Source organism: Eptatretus burgeri, chromosome 5, assembly GCF_056783735.1.
Source record: "Eptatretus burgeri isolate ZD-2024b chromosome 5, Ebu_testis_v1, whole genome shotgun sequence".
NCBI lineage: Eukaryota > Metazoa > Chordata > Myxini > Myxiniformes > Myxinidae > Eptatretus > Eptatretus burgeri.
This window is the reverse complement of record NC_140965.1, coordinates 20,653,939-20,677,515: the sequence shown is the minus strand read 5'-3', so window position 1 is coordinate 20,677,515 and position 23,577 is coordinate 20,653,939. Positions and strand designations below refer to the sequence as shown.

The window sequence follows — 23,577 nt, the reverse complement described above, 5'->3', positions numbered from 1 at the left end:
TATTTTAATTTCTCGCGTGAGTTTGCCTGGTGTTGTCTTCATGGTGAGAGTAGTGGACTTTGGATCCTCAGTTCCTGAGTTTGATTCCTGCTGAGCTGTTGAATTCATACCAGGTGGGCATAACTTAGCCCGTCATCCTTCCGAGGTCGGCAAAATGAGTGCCAGCATGCTGGTATGTGAAGTCCACCATCGAAGAGCTTGACCGTTTTCACCAAGAAAATAAGCATGCAGCAGCTTGGCAGGTCCTGAGAGAGATCACCAACAAGAAGGCTTCCACAGCTATCAGTATCAAAGGTAACACCACAGCGGAACATCTGTACTGCTGGTTTAAACATTTTAGCAATCTGCAAGGTTATCCTGAGCAGAACACCAATCCTGACGATCCACTCCTCAATCACAGAGTTGTTGACATTGTTTCCATCAACACCGGTCCGCTCTTTGTGGAGGACCTCCAGAAATTCCTGAGAAAGTTCAAACAATTCAAGACTCCTGGCCTCACCAACATTCCAGCTGTCATCTGGAAGAGCCCACTTTTTCATCAAGAGCTGCCAGACTTTTACAACGAAAGCTATGGAGGCAAAAAACCAGCGACCTTCTCCAAATTTGCTATCATTCCTCTGCCGAAAAAAGACAACCTCTCTCTTCCATCTTATTACAGAGGTATAACATTGTCACCTCTCGCCTCAAAAATCTACAATTCTATGCTGCTTCATCGGATTATCCCTCAGCTCGATCCTATTCTCTGACGCAACGAGAATGGTTTCTGGAAAGGCAGATCTACAGCACCACAGATTCTTGCCTGAAAGAGGATCACAGAAGAACTAAAGATCTGCAAGAAGAAAGCAAGCTTCGTATTTGTGGATTTCTCAAAGGCCTTTGACAATGTCAACAGAAGGTCATGCTTCAAATTATTTTGAACTCTGGCATCCCAGAAGAAACAGTGCAAGCAATTGCCATAAGGTACAACAACTCCTCGAGCGCTGTTCAAAGTATGGATGGCTCAACAATGGAGTTTCTCACAACTGCAGGCATCCTCCAAGGGGACACCCTTTCTTCTTATGTTTTTGTAAGAGTTGTGGATTCCATTCTCAGGCAGTCATTAGAGACCATGAAAGAGAAAGGAATTGACAGCAAGCCAAAAAGATCAAATAATGACAGAGATAAGCATCTTGCAGACATTGACTCAACAGATGGCATCGCCTGACAAGCGACACTTTTCAAGGATGCTCGAGACCTTCTAATTTCTGTTGAGGATGCTTCAGCGAAGGTCGGTCTGTTTCTCAATGCCAAGAAAACAATACATCACAATAAGTGAGGGTGCTAATCATCTGCCAATCTTCTCCAAGAATGGCTCACAACTAAATTAAGTCAAAGACTTTATGTACTTCGGGATCTTCTGTAGCTAACTCCAAGAAGGACTTCATATCACGCAAAGGTAAAGCCTGGAGTGCATTTCACAGGCTGCAGCACATCTGGTCGTCTAACATTTCAAGATCGACCAAACTTGCATTCTTTAGAGCTTGCGTTGAGAACACACTCTTGCGTGGATCAGAGACATGAACGATGAAGAAGGCCGTGCAGGACCGGCTCGATGGAACAAACACTCGGCTTCTTATGAGAGTTCAGAACATCAGCTGGCGGGAACACAGAACAAAAGCAGAGATATACGGAGACATATCACCCATTTCTTCCACTGTAGCTCGTCGCAGAACATGTTTTGCTGGTCACTCTTTCCACGCCAAAGACCAAATAATATCTGACATGATCTGCTTGAGATTGCCTTGTCCAACAAACAGAAGAAGGCCACGGAACGACATCGACTGCGCAGCAAGGGATATCCAGCATGACATGACGGACATGCAGAAACTGATGATGGACAAAAACTCATGGCGCGGCATTGTGAACACGATCTCGGATGCGTCCGCTGAGTCGGAGTAGTATGCTGGTATACTGTGTCGGTGTGCCGACCCATTCAGGATTGTGACCAATAGCCAAGGAGACTGCTTCAGCAGCAACAACGCTCTGCACAGAGGATGGTTCCAATCCCCTCATCCTAGTGTGAGTACTGAACACATCAGTGAGACCAGTCAGGATGGCTGAGCAGCCCAAGGTGCTGTGTTATGGTTGTATTCTTTTTGGAGTTGTGGGTTCAAATCCCACTTCTGATATGGATTTCTTGAGGTTTGTTTGTGTGAGAAAAACTGTTTTGATGTGGTTTCAACAATGTGTGAAATATCTTCCTTGCTTTGTTCAGGATTTTTCTTTTTCCAAAACATTTTGCAATCATTCCTGCAACATCCCTTCATTGTGAGCCAATTTTGTGAGGTCGGGGTTCAAACCCTCCGAGTCATCACAAAGGCTTTTGAAATGGTTTGTGCTGCTTCCTTGCTTGAAGTTCAGCGTTTAAAAAGGATCGAGCCTGAATCAAAAACTACAGGTTGGCATCCATGGAAAGAAGACATTCCTCCTTGGGAAATGCCACACTGAGTATTGTGAGAAAGCCGGTGCCATTGTTGTGTCGTCGCTGGGACCCAGAGTGCCCTGAAAAGTGACGACACTTCTCCCAAACTCAGGGACAGTCTCGTCCAACAGTCTTGTCTTGTATCGCTTCTGCTCGTCTGTGCATCCACGTGTGTGTGTGCGTGAGTGCGTGCGTGCGTGCGTGCGTGCGTGCGTGCGTGCGTGCGTGCGCGCGTGCGTGTGTGTGTGTGTGTACCAGGGCCACAACGAGGGTTGGAAAATGGAAAACAAATTGGCTCACAAATGAAGGGATGGGATGCAATTAATTCCAAAAATTTTGAAGGAAGAAGAAACTTTTCCAGTGTCTCTCTGAAAGTAAAGATAAATCACCTCCGACTTTTACATAGAATGCAAGATGTTGTTGCACTTTGTTGAAACCACATCAAAACTTGTCACCGAAAAATAAAAATCCATGTCAGGAGTGGGATTCGAACCCACGCCTCCAGAGAGACTGCGACCTGAACGCAGCGCCTTAGACCGCTCGGCCATCCTGACTGGTCGCTTTGCTGCTTGAATCCAACTTGGTGATTGCAAATCAATCCATTGGAGAAGAGGAAGTCTTTGATGTCGGAAGCAATGATGGATTCCATGACCTTGCTCATGATTGGAAGCAAGCTGATTGGTCTGCAGTTTCAGGGATCTGTTTTTGCACCTTTCTCTGCAGAGTGGTCATGTTCGCTGACTTCCGTGCAGATGGCAGATGACCTTGTGCAAACGAGAGGGTGAATGGAACAGAGGGTGAGGAAGAGCAGCAGAGCAGGTTTTTCGGACACGTGGGCTGAAGCCGTCTGGGACGAGGTTTGAGAGCAAACTCTCAACCTTGTCTTGACACATGGACACAGAGTCCAGATGCGACTCGATGCAACTGTGTCAGGTGGGTACAGAATGGGTTGGGTTTGGGACACACCCTTTCGTGGTGGATCCCAAATTTAAAGTTTTGCATCGATCGGTCATCAGTTTGAGATAATATGAATCAAGTTTTTCCTGTGATCCAAAATCGTGGCCAAGCAAGGTCAAAATTCAAGAACTTTTGGGGACCTTCACACCTGATGATGACCTCTTTGTTGGTGGATGGGGGTGGGATGCCATAAACAAAGCTGAGTTCCACCACACCAAAAATCATTTTAGCCAAGTTCAGTCACAATCTCGTCAGCAGTTTCAGAGAAGTCTTTGAAAGTGTTCACGAACGGAAGGATGACACACCATCCCACAAGCTCACCTGAACTGTGTTCCAGGTGAGCGAATGAAAATGGAGTCTGGGAGGTCGGTGGATCAAATCCTTTCCGAGTCACACCAGACTTTCAAAAGGGTATGTGCTGCTGCCTTGCTTGACAATATTTTAATTTCTCGCGTGAGTTTGCCTGGTGTTGTCTTCACGGTGAGAGTAGTGGACTATGGATCCTCAGTTCCTGAGTTTGATTCCTGCTGAGCTGTTGAATTCATACCAGGTGGGCATAACTTAGCAGAGATGCCAACTTTTGGAAATCAGAATTAGGGAGGATTTTCAACCGACACCAAATAATGTGCGCAAAGCGCACATCTCGAGCGCGGAGTGCTCGACCCTTGCGGCGGGGTCCAGGGCCCACCTTAGGGCCCTGGAAGCTCTGGGGTTCTAGACGCTCTCTCGTGCCCTCTGAGCCCTATTTTGGAGCATTTAACATGTTAAGAATTCCCACTTTTTGAACAAAAAAAGGGGAAAATTGTGCACTTTTTAATGTTACATGTATGTTAATATTAGTAAGTTAGGGGACAATCAAAGATTAACAAAAAGCACAAAAGAAGCAATATTTTTCTTACCTTACTGGCTGGTACTACTGCTGCTTGCTTTTTCCATGGCAGCTTTGCTGAGTGACAGCTGTGTGGCTCTTTTAGCCCTTCTGATTATGTCTTTGCTGTATTCTCTCTGGTAGCAAGGGGTGCTATGAGCTAGTTTTTCAATTAAGAGAGCTTCCAGGGTTTTGACACTCAAATTGGGACGAAATTCAGTATGATTCTTCCGTACAAGACTGAGTGCCCGCTCACATGATGCGTTCGAATGAGGAATGACCAAGATTCCCTTCATCACTTTGCTCAAATTAGGATACTTCTTGGCACCAGTGCAGGGATCTGTGAGCTGTGAAATCCGATGCCACTGCTCATCCACTCTCACTGTCTCAGAAGCAATTGTAGCTATGGAGGCGTCTGCCTGGTAGTGAGCGAATTCACTCTCAAGACTGTCTATGTCACTATCACCGCCACTAAACAGACAGGGGAATTTCTTGATGAAAAACTCCACACAGTCAAACCCCACTTCTTGGTGTAGCTTAACATCCAGCACCTGAGCATGCTTGGCTAATTCATCATCTAGCGGCCAGGTTTTGAAGATATAATTGCAGGCTTTCACATAATATGAGCGAACTGCACTGAAGAAACCTTGGATGTCTGACTCACTCAGAGTGAAGGTGGATTTCTTGAGACTCCTTTGTTCCCTTATATACAGTTTGGCATCGTTCCCAATCATGAGGTCCTCATCATTCTTCTGATGATTTCTGTCAGAGAAGGGTACATTTACCAGAGCAACCGATGACACCGATGGTTTCAAAAACCGTACAAAGATATCTTTCAGAAGATCATTCAATTCTCCGTGCAGGAGATGAATACAGGGTTCGTCTCTTTGGAGCAGAAGATTCCCCTTCTCAAAAAGCTTGTTAGCATATCGAAGGAAGAAACAATAGAGTTTTGTTTGTGGAGACAAGAACATCCTGTTGACACGTTTTTCTCTAGATTCCTGCACAGTGTTTGAGGAAGATGCGCTTTTAGTTGTAGAACTCATAGTACACTTAGCCGCAGGGCGATCACACTTGCGTTTACTGCCAGCAGAAGAGGTCAGACTCGTAGTACCAGATCCAATTTTACGTTTGAGGAGAGAGCTTGAGGTAGGTGCAGCCAAGGAAGAAGACCTCTGATTCGAAGGTTTTGCTGAGCTTCTATCAAGTGATTTGGCAAAAGCAGAACTTAACTTGGGTCCTTCTTTGCCTGTAGATGGGACTATCACAGTCTTTCTCGACTCTGAAGGGATCTGCTTTGTAGATGAACGTGATGAAGGGCCGGTGATGCTACCTGCTCTCAGCTTTGGTTTTGGTGCTGTCCCTGCTGTCTTCTTCGCAGCAGATACTGCAGTGGTAGTGGTGAATGCTGCTCCAATAGTGCTTGATCCTGCAGTGCCAGTACTGGCAGTAGATACAGTGCCGTCCTTCTTGCTCGTTGTTAGAGTCTTGGCTACAGTTGGTTGCATTTTTCTTCGTACTTCTTCTTTGAAGAAGAGGCGAAGTGGCTCCCACTGTTCAATCAGCCTGTCTAGGCACTGACCAAGGGACAGCCACCTTGTTGCGACATGCTTCAGAATCTTGTGTGTCGGGGCATCACAGAGTTCTTGCAGTGCTTTCACTCCTTTGACGCGTTTACTACTTTTGTCCAAGTAGTAGTAAATATCGATGAGAAAGTCATCTAATTCAATGGGTAAGGCCTGAGCCGCCTTCTTGGCCGTATTGTGCATCATATGGCAAGGGCATCCCATGATGTAGCACTCTGGATTTTGTTTGTGGATATAAGCAGCGACTCCTTTGTGCTTGCCCACCATGACAGAGGCATTATCAGCACAAAAGGAAACACAATTTCCCCACGGAATTTTCCTGTCACTGAACTCATGATCAAGCAGTTTGAAAATGTTTTCTCCAGTGGAATCTTGTTTGCACGCAGGCAAACTTAGCAAACCTTGCTTCACAATCCCAGCACTGTTGTCATGGTACGAAATCAGGACAGGATATAGCTGGGCCTCACCACTGTCATTGCTACCGTCTGGAGCTAGGCTAAATGGAGCGAGTCTAGCAATATCGGCAATAGATGAAGCAGTAACATTTGACAACTCACCAATTACACTGGTCAACAACAAATTTGTTGTCTGCATTTTTAAGCTGATTTAGGACGAATCTGATGCGCTGAATCCAAAACTCACATTAGTTTTGTTCAATCAGGTCAAGTTTTTGAGATATGGCCACATGTCGTTTTTTACATTTTTGTTCACATGTACGCATGTGTGGAGCATTTTAGAAGAAGTTGGTGGGGGTAAAATATCATGTCAAATAATTGTTTTAATTGGAAATAATATGACAAGAAGTATTCAGGTACGATAGTTCTGGGTGATTATGTCGAAAAGGGATCAGTTTGAAGTAATAAAACCTCAAAATCTTCCAAAAATTGGTGAGGCAAAGCATAAAGTTCGTGGATCAAAACTAAAGTTAATGGGGCAGATTTTGTAATAATGTGATACAAAAAAGTTGTATTTCTTGAAATAACGAACTCTGAAGAATGTACAATACCTACATGCGCCAATTTATGACATGCGCTTCTGCTCAAGCTTGGAGTGCCACAGTACGAACCCAAAGATTGGAGACTGTTCATTGACAGCAGCAAGCGATCACTGAAATGTGTTCTGCTACACAACGGCAACCATTTTGCCTCTGTACCCATCGCTCACTCGACTACACTGAAGGAGAAGTATGAAGCGGTGAAGTACGTGCTGGAGAAAATTGGTTATGATCAGCTTAAGTGGTTTATTTGTGTTGACCTGAAGATGGTGAACTTTTTGTTGGGACAACAGTCTGGCTTCACCAAGTACCCATGTTTTCTGTGCATGTGGGATAGTAGGGACCGTGCTCAGCATTACACGAAGAAGGACTGGCCTGTGCGGGAGGAATTGGTGCCATGCAAAGAAAGGAACGTCATCAACGACCCTCTGGTGGACAGAGACAGAATACTCTTCCCACCGCTGCACATCAAGCTCGGCTTAATCAAGCAGTTCACCAAGGCTCTGGACAAAGATGGTGACTGCTTCACTTACTTGTGCCAGGCTTTTCCAGGATTGACCATGGAGAAGTTGAAAGTTGGCATCTTTGATGATTCTCAGATCCGTCAGCTCATCAGAGATCCAGAGTTCAAAAACTCAATGAACGAAGTGGAACTGGAAGTGTGGAAGACATTTGTTTTGGTAGTGAAGAACTTTCTTGGCAACAATAAGGCCAGAAACTACGCAGAACTTGTCAACAACATGCTGACTGCTTTCAGAAACCTGGGCTGCAACATGAGCATCAAGATGCACTACCTATTTTCACATATGAACCGGTTTCCTGAGAACCTGGGTTCAATGAGTGACGAGCAGGGGGAGAGATTCCATCAGGACATGAAGGAGATGGAGACCAGGTATCAGGGTCGCTGGGACGCAGTCATGATGGCTGACTACTGTTGGAATCTGAAGAGAGACCTCCCTGCCGCTGAACATTCCAGGAGTTCGAAGAAACGGAAGTTCAAGCCCTGAAGTTTGAACAGTGGTGACGCAACATGCAATTTACTTGTACTTACCTTTATCAATGCCCACCATTCAGATGACAGTAATCGATGTTTCTATCATGTAATCAATAAATGTTGTTGGCAAAACATTTTTTTTTCTTAAAAACATGTTTAGGATGATATGTGTTGACAAAAATCAGCTGATAATGCCACAAAAATGTAATTGATTTTGTCACAAGATCTGATTTTTTCAAATCAACTTAGCACAAAAACCTGACCTGATGGAGAGAAACGGATGCCATTTCCTGATTCAGCAGTGCCAGAATACCCTAATTCACTTGTAGAAATCTAGACAACATTCAGAAAGTAAAAAATTGTTGACCAGTGTTCTTTTTTTCTTCTTTGTTCTTGTTCTTTTTTTTTTTTTTCTTCTTTTTTTTTTCTTGCTTTTTGTTCTTGTTTTTTTTTTTTTTTTTTTTTTTTTTTTTGTTCTTGCACATCTTGCACATCTTGCAAGTTTTTGTTCTTGCACATCCATACTTTGAAGCAACTTTTGAATCTGGAAACATCTTTTGAAATAGAGGTCCAGCATGATCTGAGACTGATATGGGCAAGTTGTGTTCCACAATAAATCCACTAAAGAGAAGTTCCGCTCGGGTAACATCCTCTTCCTCGCTTGTCCCTTGTTTGGTGAAATAATTCAGAAGTGTACCGGTACTCGTACTCGAAGATCTCTCCTTTGCAATGTCCGTGTGCCGTTTGCTTCCAACGTGCTTCCGAATATCATCGCGACCTCCGTGCTCAACTGAAATATCAACGCTGCATACTGTACAATACGCATGATGAATTCCTCTTTCAGACTTTCGAATACACGGGTATTGGAGACTGTATTCGGTCTTGTACTTCTGAGACCATTTCTTGGTCTTCGTAAGCTTCTTTTCTGCCATTTCGTAATCAACATCGAGGGCTTGAAGCATCGGTAACTTCGAAGTCGATGTTCCACAGCTGCAGCGCGACTCGTAGAACTCTCGCGGCTGTTAAATTAAACACCGCACGGTGGTCGCGACCGCCGGGCTGGTACGGGGCCCAGCTGCATGCAGTGAGCGTATCGCATGCATATACACTGTGCATACATACCGCATGCACTGTATTGCACACATACCGCATGCACTAAATCTCAGTGCATGATCGCATAAGCGAGATCCAGACCCAATGTTTCGCTGCTCCTCATTTGAATTTGCAATTTTTTATGTACAATTTGGTAGCAGCGAACGTTATGGAGTTACCACATGCTCTACGTAGCAGACGATGCTTTTCATTCAATTCTCATACTAGTACATTCTGATTAGTGAACAGTGCAAAAATATCAAAATTTCGGGAGGATAAGGATAGTGATCGTAAGGGCGGGAGTTTGGGTGAATTTTCGGAAGCCTCCCGATGAAATCGGGAGGGTTGGCATTGCTGACTTAGCCCGTCATCCTTCCGAGGTCGGCAAAATGAGTGCCAGCATGCTGGTATGTGAAGTCCACCATCGAAGAGCTTGACCGTTTTCACCAAGAAAATAAGCATGCAGCAGCTTGGCAGGTCCTGAGAGAGATCACCAACAAGAAGGCTTCCACAGCTATCAGTATCAAAGGTAACACCACAGCGGAACATCTGTACTGCTGGTTTAAACATTTTAGCAATCTGCAAGGTTATCCTGAGCAGAACACCAATCCTGACGATCCACTCCTCAATCACAGAGTTGTTGACATGGTTTCCATCAACACCGGTCCGTTCTTTGTGGAGGACCTCCAGAAATTCCTGAGAAAGTTCAAACAATTCAAGACTCCTGGCCTCACCAACATTCCAGCTGTCATCTGGAAGAGCCCACTTTTTCATCAAGAGCTGCCAGACTTTTACAACGAAAGCTATGGAGGCAAAAAACCAGCGACCTTCTCCAAATTTGCTATCATTCCTCTGCCGAAAAAAGACAACCTCTCTCTTCCATCTTATTACAGAGGTATAACATTGTCACCTCTCGCCTCAAAAATCTACAATTCTATGCTGCTTCATCGGATTATCCCTCAGCTCGATCCTATTCTCTGACGCAACGAGAATGGTTTCTGGAAAGGCAGATCTACAGCACCACAGATTCTTGCCTTAAAGAGGATCACAGAAGAACTAAAGATCTGCAAGAAGAAAGCAAGCTTCGTATTTGTGGATTTCTCAAAGGCCTTTGACAATGTCAACAGAAGGTCATGCTTCAAATTATTTTGAACTCTGGCATCCCAGAAGAAACAGTGCAAGCAATTGCCATAAGGTACAACAACTCCTCGAGCACTGTTCAAAGTATGGATGGCTCAACAATGGAGTTTCTCACAACTGCAGGCATCCTCCAAGGGGACACCCTTTCTTCTTATGTTTTTGTAAGAGTTGTGGATTCCATTCTCAGGCAGTCATTGGAGACCATGAAAGAGAAAGGAATTGACAGCAAGCCAAAAAGATCAAATAATGACAGAGATAAGCATCTTGCAGACATTGACTCAACAGATGGCATCGCCTGACAAGCGACACTTTTCAAGGATGCTCGAGACCTTCTAATTTCTGTTGAGGATGCTTCAGCGAAGGTCGGTCTGTTTCTCAATGCCAAGAAAACAATACATCACAATAAGTGAGGGTGCTAATCATCTACCAATCTTCTCCAAGAATGGCTCACAACTAAATTAAGTCAAAGACTTTATGTACTTCGGGATCTTCTGTAGCTAACTCCAAGAAGGACTTCATATCACGCAAAGGTCAAGCCTGGAGTGCATTTCACAGGCTGCAGCACATCTGGTTGTCTAACATTTCAAGATCGACCAAACTTGCATTCTTTAGAGCTTGCGTTGAGAACACACTCTTGCGTGGATCAGAGACATGAACGATGAAGAAGGCCGTGCACGACCAGCTCGATGGCACAAACACTCGGCTTCTTATGAGAGTTCAGAACATCAGCTGGCGGGAACACAGAACAAAAGCAGAGATATATGGAGACATATCACCCATTTCTTCCACTGTAGCTCGTCGCAGAACATGTTTTGCTGGTCACTCTTTCCACGCCAAAGACCAAATAATATCTGACATGATCTGCTTGAGATTGCCTTGTCCAACAAACAGAAGAAGGCCACGGAACGACATCGACTGCGCAGCAAGGGATATCCAGCATGACATGACGGACATGCAGAAACTGATGATGGACAAAAACTCATGGCGCGGCATTGTGAACACGATCTCGGATGCGTCCGCTGAGTCGGAGTAGTATGCTGGTATACTGTGTCGGTGTGCCGACCCATTCAGGATTGTGACCAATAGCCAAGGAGACTGCTTCAGCAGCAACAACGCTCTGCACAGAGGATGGTTCCAATCCCCTCATCCTAGTGTGAGTACTGAACACATCAGTGAGACCAGTCAGGATGGCTGAGCAGCCCAAGGTGCTATGTTATGGTTGTATTCTTTTTGGAGTTGTGGGTTCAAATCCCACTTCTGATATGGATTTCTTGAGGTTTGTTTGTGTGAGAAAAACTGTTTTGATGTGATTTCAACAATGTGTGAAATATCTTCCTTGCTTTGTTCAGGATTTTTCTTTTTCCAAAACATTTTGCAATCATTCCTGCAACATCCCTTCATTGTGAGCCAATTTTGTGAGGTCGGGGTTCAAACCCCTCCGAGTCATCACAAAGGCTTTTGAAATGGTTTGTGCTGCTTCCTTGCTTGAAGTTCAGCGTTTAAAAAGGATCGAGCCTGAATCAAAAACTACAGGTTGGCATCCATGGAAAGAAGACATTCCTCCTTGGGAAATGCCACACTGAGTATTGTGAGAAAGCCGGTGCCATTGTTGTGTCGTCGCTGGGACCCAGAGTGCCCTGAAAAGTGACGACACTTCTCCCAAACTCAGGGACAGTCTCGTCCAACAGTCTTGTCTTGTATCGCTTCTGCTCGTCTGTGCATCCACGTGTGTGTGTGTGTGTGCGTGCGTGCGTGCGTGCGTGCGTGCGTGCGTGCGTGCGTGCGTGCGTGCGTGCGTGCGTGTGTGTGTGTGTACCAGGGCCACAACGAGGGTTGGAAAATGGAAAACAAATTGGCTCACAAATGAAAGGATGGGATGCAATTAATTCCAAAAATTTTGAAGGAAGAAGAAACTTTTCCAGTGTCTCTCTGAAAGTAAAGATAAATCACCTCCGACTTTTACATAGAATGCAAGATATTGTTGCACTTTGTTGAAACCACATCAAAACTTGTCACCGAAAAATAAAAATCCATGTCAGGAGTGGGATTCGAACCCACGCCTCCAGAGAGACTGCGACCTGAACGCAGCGCCTTCGACCGCTCGGCCATCCTGACTGGTCGCTTTGCTGCTTGAATCCAACTTGGTGATTGCAAATCAATCCATTGGAGAAGAGGAAGTCTTTGATGTCGGAAGCAATGATGGATTCCATGACCTTGCTCATGATTGGAAGCAAGCTGATTGGTCTGCAGTTTCAGGGATCTGTTTTTGCACCTTTCTCTGCAGAGTGGTCATGTTCGCTGACTTCCGTGCAGATGGCAGATGACCTTGTGCAAACGAGAGGGTGAATGGAACAGAGGGTGAGGAAGAGCAGCAGAGCAGGTTTTTCGGACACGTGGGCTGAAGCTGTCTGGGACGAGGTTTGAGAGCAAACTCTCAACCTTGTCTTGACACATGGACACAGAGTCCAGATGCGACTCGGTGCAACTGTGTCAGGTGGGTACAGAATGGGTTGGGTTTGGGACACACCCTTTCGTGGTGGATCCCAAATTTAAAGTTTTGCATCGATCGGTCATCAGTTTGAGATAATATGAATCAAGTTTTTCCTGTGATCCAAAATCGTGGCCAAGCAAGGTCAAAATTCAAGAACTTTTGGGGACCTTCACACCTGATGATGACCTCTTTGTTGGTGGATGGGGGTGGGATGCCATAAACAAAGCTGAGTTCCACCACACCAAAAATCATTTTAGCCAAGTTCAGTCACAATCTCGTCAGCAGTTTCAGAGAAGTCTTTGAAAGTGTTCACGGACGGAAGGATGACACACCATCCCACAAGCTCACCTGAAATGTGTTCCAGGTGACCGAATGAAAATGGACTCTGGGAGGTCGGTGGATCAAATCCTTTCCGAGTCACACCAGACTTTCAAAAGGGTATGTGCTGCTGCCTTGCTTGACAATATTTTAATTTCTCGCGTGAGTTTGCCTGGTGTTGTCTTCATGGTGAGAGTAGTGGACTTTGGATCCTCAGTTCCTGAGTTTGATTCCTGCTGAGCTGTTGAATTCATACCAGGTGGGCATAACTTAGCCCGTCATCCTTCCGAGGTCGGCAAAATGAGTGCCAGCATGCTGGTATGTGAAGTCCACCATCGAAGAGCTTGACCGTTTTCACCAAGAAAATAAGCATGCAGCAGCTTGGCAGGTCCTGAGAGAGATCACCAACAAGAAGGCTTCCACAGCTATCAGTATCAAAGGTAACACCACAGAGGAACATCTGTACTGCTGGTTTAAACATTTTAGCAATCTGCAAGGTTATCCTGAGCAGAACACCAATCCTGACGATCCACTCCTCAATCACAGAGTTGTTGACATTGTTTCCATCAACACCGGTCCGTTCTTTGTGGAGGACCTCCAGAAATTCCTGAGAAAGTTCAAACAATTCAAGACTCCTGGCCTCACCAACATTCCAGCTGTCATCTGGAAGAGCCCACTTTTTCATCAAGAGCTGCCAGACTTTTACAACGAAAGCTATGGAGGCAAAAAACCAGCGACCTTCTCCAAATTTGCTATCATTCCTCTGCCGAAAAAAGACAACCTCTCTCTTCCATCTTATTACAGAGGTATAACATTGTCACCTCTCGCCTCAAAAATCTACAATTCTATGCTGCTTCATCGGATTATCCCTCAGCTCGATCCTATTCTCTGACGCAACGAGAATGGTTTCTGGAAAGGCAGATCTACAGCACCACAGATTCTTGCCTTAAAGAGGATCACAGAAGAACTAAAGATCTGCAAGAAGAAAGCAAGCTTCGTATTTGTGGATTTCTCAAAGGCCTTTGACAATGTCAACAGAAGATCATGCTTCAAATTATTTTGAACTCTGGCATCCCAGAAGAAACAGTGCAAGCAATTGCCATAAGGTACAACAACTCCTCGAGCACTGTTCAAAGTATGGATGGCTCAACAATGGAGTTTCTCACAACTGCAGGCATCCTCCAAGGGGACACCCTTTCTTCTTATGTTTTTGTAAGAGTTGTGGATTCCATTCTCAGGCAGTCATTAGAGACCATGAAAGAGAAAGGAATTGACAGCAAGCCAAAAAGATCAAATAATGACAGAGATAAGCATCTTGCAGACATTGACTCAACAGATGGCATCGCCTGACAAGCGACACTTTTCAAGGATGCTCGAGACCTTCTAATTTCTGTTGAGGATGCTTCAGCGAAGGTCGGTCTGTTTCTCAATGCCAAGAAAACAATACATCACAAGAAGTGAGGGTGCTAATCATCTACCAATCTTCTCCAAGAATGGCTCACAACTAAATTAAGTCAAAGACTTTATGTACTTCGGGATCTTCTGTAGCTAACTCCAAGAAGGACTTCATATCACGCAAAGGTCAAGCCTGGAGTGCATTTCACAGGCTGCAGCACATCTGGTCGTCTAACATTTCAAGATCGACCAAACTTGCATTCTTTAGAGCTTGCGTTGAGAACACACTCTTGCGTGGATCAGAGACATGAACGATGAAGAAGGCCGTGCACGACCAGCTCGATGGCACAAACACTCGGCTTCTTATGAGAGTTCAGAACATCAGCTGGCGGGAACACAGAACAAAAGCAGAGATATATGGAGACATATCACCCATTTCTTCCACTGCAGCTCGTCGCAGAACATGTTTTGCTGGTCACTCTTTCCACGCCAAAGACCAAATAATATCTGACATGATCTGCTTGAGATTGCCTTGTCCAACAAACAGAAGAAGGCCACGGAACGACATCGACTGCGCAGCAAGGGATATCCAGCATGACATGACGGACATGCAGAAACTGATGATGGACAAAAACTCATGGCGCGGCATTGTGAACACGATCTCGGATGCGTCCGCTGAGTCGGAGTAGTATGCTGGTATACTGTGTCGGTGTGCCGACCCATTCAGGATTGTGACCAATAGCCAAGGAGACTGCTTCAGCAGCAACAACGCTCTGCACAGAGGATGGTTCCAATCCCCTCATCCTAGTGTGAGTACTGAACACATCAGTGAGACCAGTCAGGATGGCTGAGCAGCCCAAGGTGCTGTGTTATGGTTGTATTCTTTTTGGAGTTGTGGGTTCAAATCCCACTTCTGATATGGGTTTCTTGAGGTTTGTTTGTGTGAGAAAAACTGTTTTGATGTGGTTTCAACAATGTGTGAAATATCTTCCTTGCTTTGTTCAGGATTTTTCTTTTTCCAAAACATTTCGCAATCATTCCTGCAACATCCCTTCATTGTGAGCCAATTTTGTGAGGTCGGGGTTCAAACCCCTCCGAGTCATCACAAAGGCTTTTGAAATGGTTTGTGCTGCTTCCTTGCTTGAAGTTCAGCGTTTAAAAAGGATCGAGCCTGAATCAAAAACTACAGGTTGGCATCCATGGAAAGAAGACATTCCTCCTTGGGAAATGCCACACTGAGTATTGTGAGAAAGCCGGTGCCATTGTTGTGTCGTCGCTGGGACCCAGAGTGCCCTGAAAAGTGACGACACTTCTCCCAAACTCAGTGTCAGTCACGTCCATCAGTCTTGTTTTGTGTCGCTTCTGCTAACCCTAACAGCATCCGTGTGTGTGTATGTGCGTGTGCGTGTGTGTGTGTGTGTGTGTTTGTGTGTGTGTGTGTGTGTGTGTGTGTGTGTGTGTGTGTGTGTGTGTGTGTGTGTGTGTGTGTGTGTGTGTGTGTGTGTGTGTGTGTGTGTGTGTGTGTGTGTGTGTGTGTGTGTGTACCAGGGCCACAACGAGGGTTGGAAAATGGAAAACAAATTGGCTCACAAATGAAAGGATGGGATGCAATTGATGCACAAAAATTTGGAGGACGAAGAAACTTTCACAGTGTCTCTGGAAGTGGAGACAGAAATGAACACCGACTTTGACAACGCATGGAAGTTGTTGTTGCAGCTTGTTGAAACCACCTCAAGACTTGTCAAAGAAAAAAACAAGTTTGATGTCAGGAGTGGGATTCGAACCCACGCCTCCAAAGAGACTGCAACCTTAACGCAGCGCCTTAGACCGCTCGGCCATCCTGACCGTTCTCTGTGTTGCTCGAATCAAACTTGGTGATTGGAAATCAAGCCATTGGAGAAGAGGAAGGATTTGATGTCGGAAGCATGATGGATTCCATGACTGCTGATGATTGGGGGAAACCTGACTCGTCTGTCGTTTCAGGGATCTGTTTTTGCACCTTTTTATGCAGAGTGGTCATATTTGCTGACTTCCAGCCAGATGGCAGATGACCTTGTGCAAATGAGAGGGTGAATAGAACAGAGAGGGTTCATTGAAGCATCAGAGCAGGTTTTTCGGAAACATGGGCTGATGCCGTCTGGGGCGAGGTTTGAGAGCAAATTCTCCACCTTGTCTTGACACAAGGGCACAGAGTCCAGGAGCACCTCCGTGCAATGGTGCCAGGTGGGAACAGAAAACGATGGGTTTGGGACACACCCTTTGGTCATTGATCCCAAATTCAAAGTTTTGCATTGATCGGATAAGCAGTTTGAGGTAATATGATTCATATTTTTCCTGAAATCCAAAATGGTGCCAAAGCAAGGTCAAAATTCAAGAACTTTAGGGACCTTCAAACCTGATGATGACCTCTTTATTGGTGGATGTGGGTGGGATGCCATGAACAAAGCTGAGTTCCACCACACAAAAGATCATTTAAGCCAAGTTGAGTCACAATCTCATCAGAAGTGTCAGCGAAGTTGTTGTGAGTGTTTCCGGATGGAAGGATGACACACCATACAACAAACTCACTTGAACTGTTTCAGGTGGGCAAAAAAAATATGGAATCTGGGCGGTCGGTGGTTCAAATCCTGTCTGAGTCACACCAGACTTTCAAAAGGGTGTGTGCTGCAACGTCACTTGATGATGTTTTCCTTTCTTGTGTGAATCCTGAAAAACTCAATAAAACCAGTCAGTTTGGCTGAGGAGTCCAAGTTGCTTTGTTCAGGTTGTGTCCTTTCTGGAGATGTGGGTTCAAATCCCAATTCTGATGTGAATTTCTTGTTGTGTTTTTTTCAGGTGAGAAGACTGTTTTGATGTGGTTTGAACAAGGTGTGAAATATCGAACACGATTTTGAAAGGATTCATCTCCCAAAATTTTGGGAAATCATTCAAATGCAATCCTTTCATTGTGAGCCGCTTTTGGGAGGTCGTTGGTTCAAACACCTCCGAGTCATTACAAAGGCTTTTGAAATGGGATGTGCTGGTTTTCTGCTTGAAGTTCAGCATTCAAAAAGGACAGAGCCTGGATAAACAACCATCGGTTGGCATCCATGGTAAAGAAGACATTCCTCCTTGGGAAATGCTCCACTGAGTGTGGTGAGAAAGCTGGTGCAATTGTTGTGTCGTCGCTGGAACCCAGAGTGCCCTGAGAAGTGACGACACTTCTCCCAAACTCAGGGACAGTCTCGTCCAACACTCATGTCTTGTGTCGCTTCTGCTCGTCTGTGCATCCACGTGTGTGTGTGTGTGTGTGTGTGTGTGTGTGTGTGTGTGTGTGTGTGTGTGTGTGTGTGTGTGTGTGTGTGTGTGTGTGTGTGTGTGTGTGTGTGTGTGTGTGTGTGTGTGTGTGTGTACCAGGGCCACAACGAGGGTTGGATAATGGAAAACAAATTGGCTCACAAATGAAAGGATGGGATGCAAATAATTCCAAAAATTTTCAAGGAAGAAGAAACTTTTCCAGTGTCTCTCTGAAAGTAAAGATAAATAACCTCCGACTTTTACATAGAATGCAAGATGTTGTTGCACTTTGTTGAAACCACATCAAAACTTGTCACCGAAAAATAAAAATCCATGTCACGAGTGGGATTCAAACCCACGCCTCCAGAGAGACTGCGACGTGAACGCAGCACCTGAGACCGCTCGGCCATCCTGACTGGTCACTTTGCTCCTTGAATCCAACTTGGTGATTGCAAATCAATCCATTGGAGAAGAGGAAGTCTTTGATGTCGGAAGCAATGATGGATTCCATGACCTTGCTCATGATTGGAAGCAAGCTGATTGGTCTGCAGTTTCAGGGATCTGTTTTTGCACCTTTCTCTGCAGAGTGGTCATGTTCGCTGACTTCCGTGCAGATGGCAGATGACCTTGTGCAAACGAGAGGGTGAATGGAACAGAGGGTGAGGAAGAGCAGCAGAGCAGGTTTTTCGGACACGTGGGCTGAAGCCGTCTGGGACGAGGTTTGAGAGCAAACTCTCAACCTTGTCTTGACACATGGACACAGAGTCCAGATGCTACTCGGTGCAACTGTGTCAGGTGGGTACAGAATGGGTTGGGTTTGGGACACACCCTTTCGTGGTGGATCCCAAATTTAAAGTTTTGCATCGATCGGTCATCAGTTTGAGATAATATGAATCAAGTTTTTCCTGTGATCCAAAATCGTGGCCAAGCAAGGTCAAAATTCAAGAACTTTTGGGGACCTTCACACCTGATGATGACCTCTTTGTTGGTGGATGGGGGTGGGATGCCATAAACAAAGCTGAGTTCCACCACACCAAAAATCATTTTAGCCAAGTTCAGTCACAATCTCGTCAGCAGTTTCAGAGAAATCTTTGAAAGTGTTCATGGACGTAAGGATGACACACCATCCCACAAGCTCACCTGAACTGTGTTCCAGGTGAGCGAATGAAAATGGAGTCTGGGAGGTCGGTGGATCAAATCCTTTCCGAGTCACACCAGACTTTCAAAAGGGTATGTGCTGCTGCCTTGCTTGACAATATTTTAATTTCTCGCGTGAGTTTGCCTGGTGTTGTCTTCATGGTGAGAGTAGTGGACTTTGGATCCTCAGTTCCTGAGTTTGATTCCTGCTGAGCTGTTGAATTCATACCAGGTGGGCATAACTTAGCCCGTCATCCTTCCGAGGTCGGCAAAATGAGTGCCAGCATGCTGGTATGTGAAGTCCACCATCGAAGAGCTTGACCGTTTTCACCAAGAAAATAAGCATGCAGCAGCTTGGCAGGTCCTGAGAGAGATCACCAACAAGAAGGCTTCCACAGCTATCAGTATCAAAGGTAACACCACAGCGGAACATCTGTACTGCTGGTTTAAACATTTTAGCAATCTGCAAGGTTATCCTGAGCAGAACACCAATCCTGACGATCCACTCCTCAATCACAGAGTTGTTGACATTGTTTCCATCAACACGGGTCCGTTCTTTGTGGAGGACCTCCAGAAATTCCTGAGAAAGTTCAAACAATTCAAGACTCCTGGCCTCACCAACATTCCAGCTGTCATCTGGAAGAGCCCACTTTTTCATCAAGAGCTGCCAGACTTTTACAACGAAAGCTATGGAGGCAAAAAACCAGCGACCTTCTCCAAATTTGCCATCATTCCTCTGCCGAAAAAAGACAACCTCTCTCTTCCATCTTATTACAGAGGTATAACATTGTCACCTCTCGCCTCAAAAATCTACAATTCTATGCTGCTTCATCGGATTATCCCTCAGCTCGATCCTATTCTCTGACGCAACGAGAATGGTTTCTGGAAAGGCAGATCTACAGCACCACAGATTCTTGCCTTAAAGAGGATCACAGAAGAACTAAAGATCTGCAAGAAGAAAGCAAGCTTCGTATTTGTGGATTTCTCAAAGGCCTTTGACAATGTCAACAGAAGGTCATGCTTCAAATTATTTTGAACTCTGGAATCCCAGAAGAAACAATGCAAGCAATTGCCATAAGGTGCAACAACTCCTCGAGCGCTGTTCAAAGTATGGATGGCTCAACCATGGAGTTTCTCACAACTGCAGGCATCCTCCAAGGGGACACCCTTGCTTCTTATGTTTTTGTAAGAGTTGTGGATTCCATTCTGAGGCAGTCATTAGAGACCATGAAAGAGAAAGGAATTGTCAGCAAGCCAAAAAGATCAAATAATGACAGAGATAAGCATCTTGCAGACATTGACTCAACAGATGGCATCGCCTGAACAGCGACACTTTTCAAGGATGCTCGAGACCTTCTAATTTCTGTTGAGGATGCTTCAGCGAAGGTCGGTCTGTTTCTCAATGCCAAGAAAACAGAATACATCACAATAAGTGAGGGTGCTAATCATCTACCAATCTTCTCCAAGAATGGCTCACAACTAAATTAAGTCAAAGACTTTATGTACTTCGGGTCTTATGTAGCTAACTCCAAGAAGGACTTCATATCACGCAAAGGTCAAGCCTGGAGTGCATTTCACAGGCTGCAGCACATCTGGTCATCCAACATTTCAAGATCTACCAAACTTGCATTCTTTAGAGCTTGCGTTGAGAACACACTCTTGCGTGGATCAGAGACATGAACGATGAAGAAGGCCGTGCAGGACCGGCTCGATGGCACAAACACTCGGCTTCTTTTGAGAGTTCAGAACATCAGCTGGCGGGAACACAGAACAAAACAGACACATACGGAGACATATCACCCATTTCTTCCACTGCAGCACGTCGCAGAACACGTTTTGCTGGTCACTCTTTCCGCGCCAAAGACCAAATAATATCTGACATGATCTGCTTGAGATTGCCTTGTCCAACAAACAGAAGAAGGCCACGGAACGATATCGACTGCGCAGCAAAGGATATCCAGCATGATATGACGGACATGCAGAAACTGATGATGGACAAAAACTTATGGCGCGGCATTGTGAACACGATCTCGGATGCGTCCGCTGAGTCGGAGTAGTATGCTGGTATACTGTGTGGGTGTGCCGACCCCTTCAGGATTGTGACCAACAGCCAAGGAGACTGCTTCAGCAGCACCAACGCTCTCAACAGAGATGGTTCCAATCCCCTCCTCCTAGTGTGAGTACTGAACACATCAGTGAGACCAGTCAGGATGGCTGAGCAACCCAAGGTGCTGTGTTATGGTTGTATTATTTTTGGAGTTGTGGGTTCAAATCCCACTTCTGATATGGATTTCTTGAGGTTTGTTTGTGTGAGAAAAACTGTTTTGATGTGGTTTCAACAATGTGTGAAATATCTTCCTTGCTTTGTAAAGGATTTTTCTTTTTCCAAAACATTTTTGCAATCATTCCTGCAACATCCCTTCATTGTGAGCCAATTTTGTGAGGTCGGGGTTCAAACCCCTCCGAGTCATCAGAAAAGCTTTTGAAATGGTTTGTGTTGCTTCCTTGCTTGAAGTTCAGCGTTTAAAAAGGATCGAGCCTGAATCAAAAACTACAGGTTGGCATCCATGGAAAGAAGGCATTCCTCCTTGGGAAATGCCACACTGAGTATTGTGAGAAAGCCGGTGCCATTGTTGTGTCGTCGCTGGGACCCAGAGTGCCCTGAAAAGTGACGACACTTCTCCCAAACTCAGTGTCAGTCACGTCCATCAGTCTTGTTTTGTGTCGCTTCTGCTCGTCAGTACATCCGTGTGTGTATGTGTGCGTGTGTGTGTGTGTGTGTGTGTGTGTGTGTGTGTGTGTGTGTGTGCGTGCGTGCGTGCGTGTGTGTGTGTGTGTGTGTGTGTGTGTGTGTGTGTGTGTGTGTGTGTGTGTGTGTGTGTGTGCGCGTGTGTGTGTGTGTGTGTGTGTGTGTGTGTACCAGGTCCACAACGAAACTTGCATCATGGAAAACAAATTTACTCACAAATGAAAGGATGGGATGCAATTGATGCACAAAAATTTGGAGGACGAAGAAACTTTCACAGTGTCTCTGGAAGTGGAGACAGAAATCAACACCGACTTTGACAACGCATGGAAGTTGTTGTTGCACCTTGTTGAAACCACCTCAAGACTTGTCAAAGAAAAAAATAAGTTAGATGTCAGGAGTGGGATTTGAACCCACGCCTCCAGAGAGACTGCGACCTAAACTCAGCGCCTTAGACCGCTCGGCCATCCTGACTGTTCTCTGTGTTGCTCGAATCAAACTTGGTGATTGGAACTCAAGCCATTGGAGAAGAGGAAGGATTTGATGTCGGAAGCATGATGGATTCCATGACTGCTGATGATTGTGAGAAACCTGACTGGTCTGTCGTTTCAGGGATCTGTTTTTGTCCCTTTTAATGCAAAGTGGTCATATTTGCTGACTTCCAGGCAGATGGCAGATGACCTTGTGCAAATGAGAGGGTGAATAGAACAGAGAGGGTTCATTGAAGCAGCAGAGCAGGTTTTTCGGAAACATGGGCTGATGCCGTCTGGGGCGAGGTTTGAGAGCAAATTTTCCACCTTGTCTTGACACAAGGGCACAGAGTCCAGGAGCAGCTCCGTGCAATGGTGCCAGGTGGGAACAGAAAGCGATAGGTTTGGGACAAACCCTTTGGTCATTGATCCCAAATTCAAAGTTTTGCATTGATCGGATAAGCAGTTTGAGGGAATATGATTCATGTTTTTCCTGAAATCCAAAATGGTGCTAAAGCAAGGTCAAAATTCAAGAACTTTTGGGACCTTCAAACCTGATGATTACCTCTTTATTGGTGGATGTGGGTGGGATGCCATGAACAAAGCTGAGTTCCACAACACAAAAGATCATTTAACCCAAGTTGAGTCACAATCTCATCAGAAGTGTCAGCGAAGTTGTTGTGAGTGTTTCCGGATGGAAGGACGACACACCATACCACAAACTCACCTGAACTGTTTCAGGTGGGCAAAAAAATATGGAATCTGGTTGTTCAAATCCTGTCTGAGTCACACCAGACTTTCAAAAGGGTGTGTGCTGCAACGTTACTTGATGATGTTTTCCTTTCTTGTGTGAATCCTGAAAAAAACTCGATAAAACCAGTCAGTTTGGCTGAGCAGTCCAAGTTGCTCAGTTCAGGTTGTGTCATTTCTGGAGATGTGGGTTCAAATCCCAATTCTGATGTGAATTTCTTGTTGTTTTTTTTTTCAGGTGAGAAGACTGTTTTGATGTGGTTTCAACAAGGTGTGAAATATCGAACACGATTTTGAAAGGATTCATCTTCCAAAATTTTGGGAAATCATTCAAATGCAATCCTTTCATTGTGAGCCAATTTTGGGAGGTCGTTGGTTCAAACACCTCCGAGTCATGACAAAGGCTTTTGAAATGGGATGTGCTGGTTTCCTGCTTGAAGTTCAGCATTCAAAAAGGACAGAGCCTGGATAAACAACCATCGGTTGGCATCCATGGGAAAGAAGACATTCCACCTTGGGAAATGCTCCACTGAGTGTGGTGAGAAAGCTGGTGCAATTGTTGTGTCGTCGCTGGAACCCAGAGTGCCCTGAGAAGTGACGACACTTCTCCCAAACTCAGGTACAGTCTCGTCCAACAGTCTTGTCTTGTGTTGCTTCTGCTCGTCTGTGCATCCACGTGTGTGTGTGTGTGTGTGTGTGTGTGTGTGTGTGTGTGTGTGTGTGTGTGTGTGTGTGTGTGTGTGTGTGTGTGTGTGTGTGTGTGTGTGTGTGTGTGTGTGTGTGTGTGTGTGTGTGTGTGTGTGTGTGTGTGTGTGCGTGTGTGTACCAGGGCCACAACGAGGGTTGGATGACGGAAAACAAATTGGCTCACAAATGAAAGAATGGGATGCAATTGATTGCAA

At 45.3% G+C, this 23,577-nt stretch overlaps 1 protein-coding gene and 4 non-coding genes across 5 annotated transcripts in view; all 5 read right to left on the bottom strand.

The window, feature by feature from the left end:
- The window catches only part of LOC147025997 (uncharacterized), a 175,543-nt gene that overhangs the window by 142,960 nt on the left and 9,006 nt on the right, over positions 1-23,577 (bottom strand). The gene's annotated exons all lie outside the window — the stretch shown is intronic.
- TRNAL-CAG (transfer RNA leucine (anticodon CAG)) lies at positions 2,934-3,015 on the bottom strand. The gene has a single exon. It is a non-coding gene; the product is annotated as a tRNA-Leu (tRNA).
- TRNAL-CAG (transfer RNA leucine (anticodon CAG)) lies at positions 12,126-12,207 on the bottom strand. The gene has a single exon. It is a non-coding gene; the product is annotated as a tRNA-Leu (tRNA).
- On the bottom strand, positions 16,060-16,141 carry TRNAL-AAG (transfer RNA leucine (anticodon AAG)). Its single transcript has one exon. It is a non-coding gene; the product is annotated as a tRNA-Leu (tRNA).
- TRNAL-UAG (transfer RNA leucine (anticodon UAG)) lies at positions 21,848-21,929 on the bottom strand. The gene has a single exon. It is a non-coding gene; the product is annotated as a tRNA-Leu (tRNA).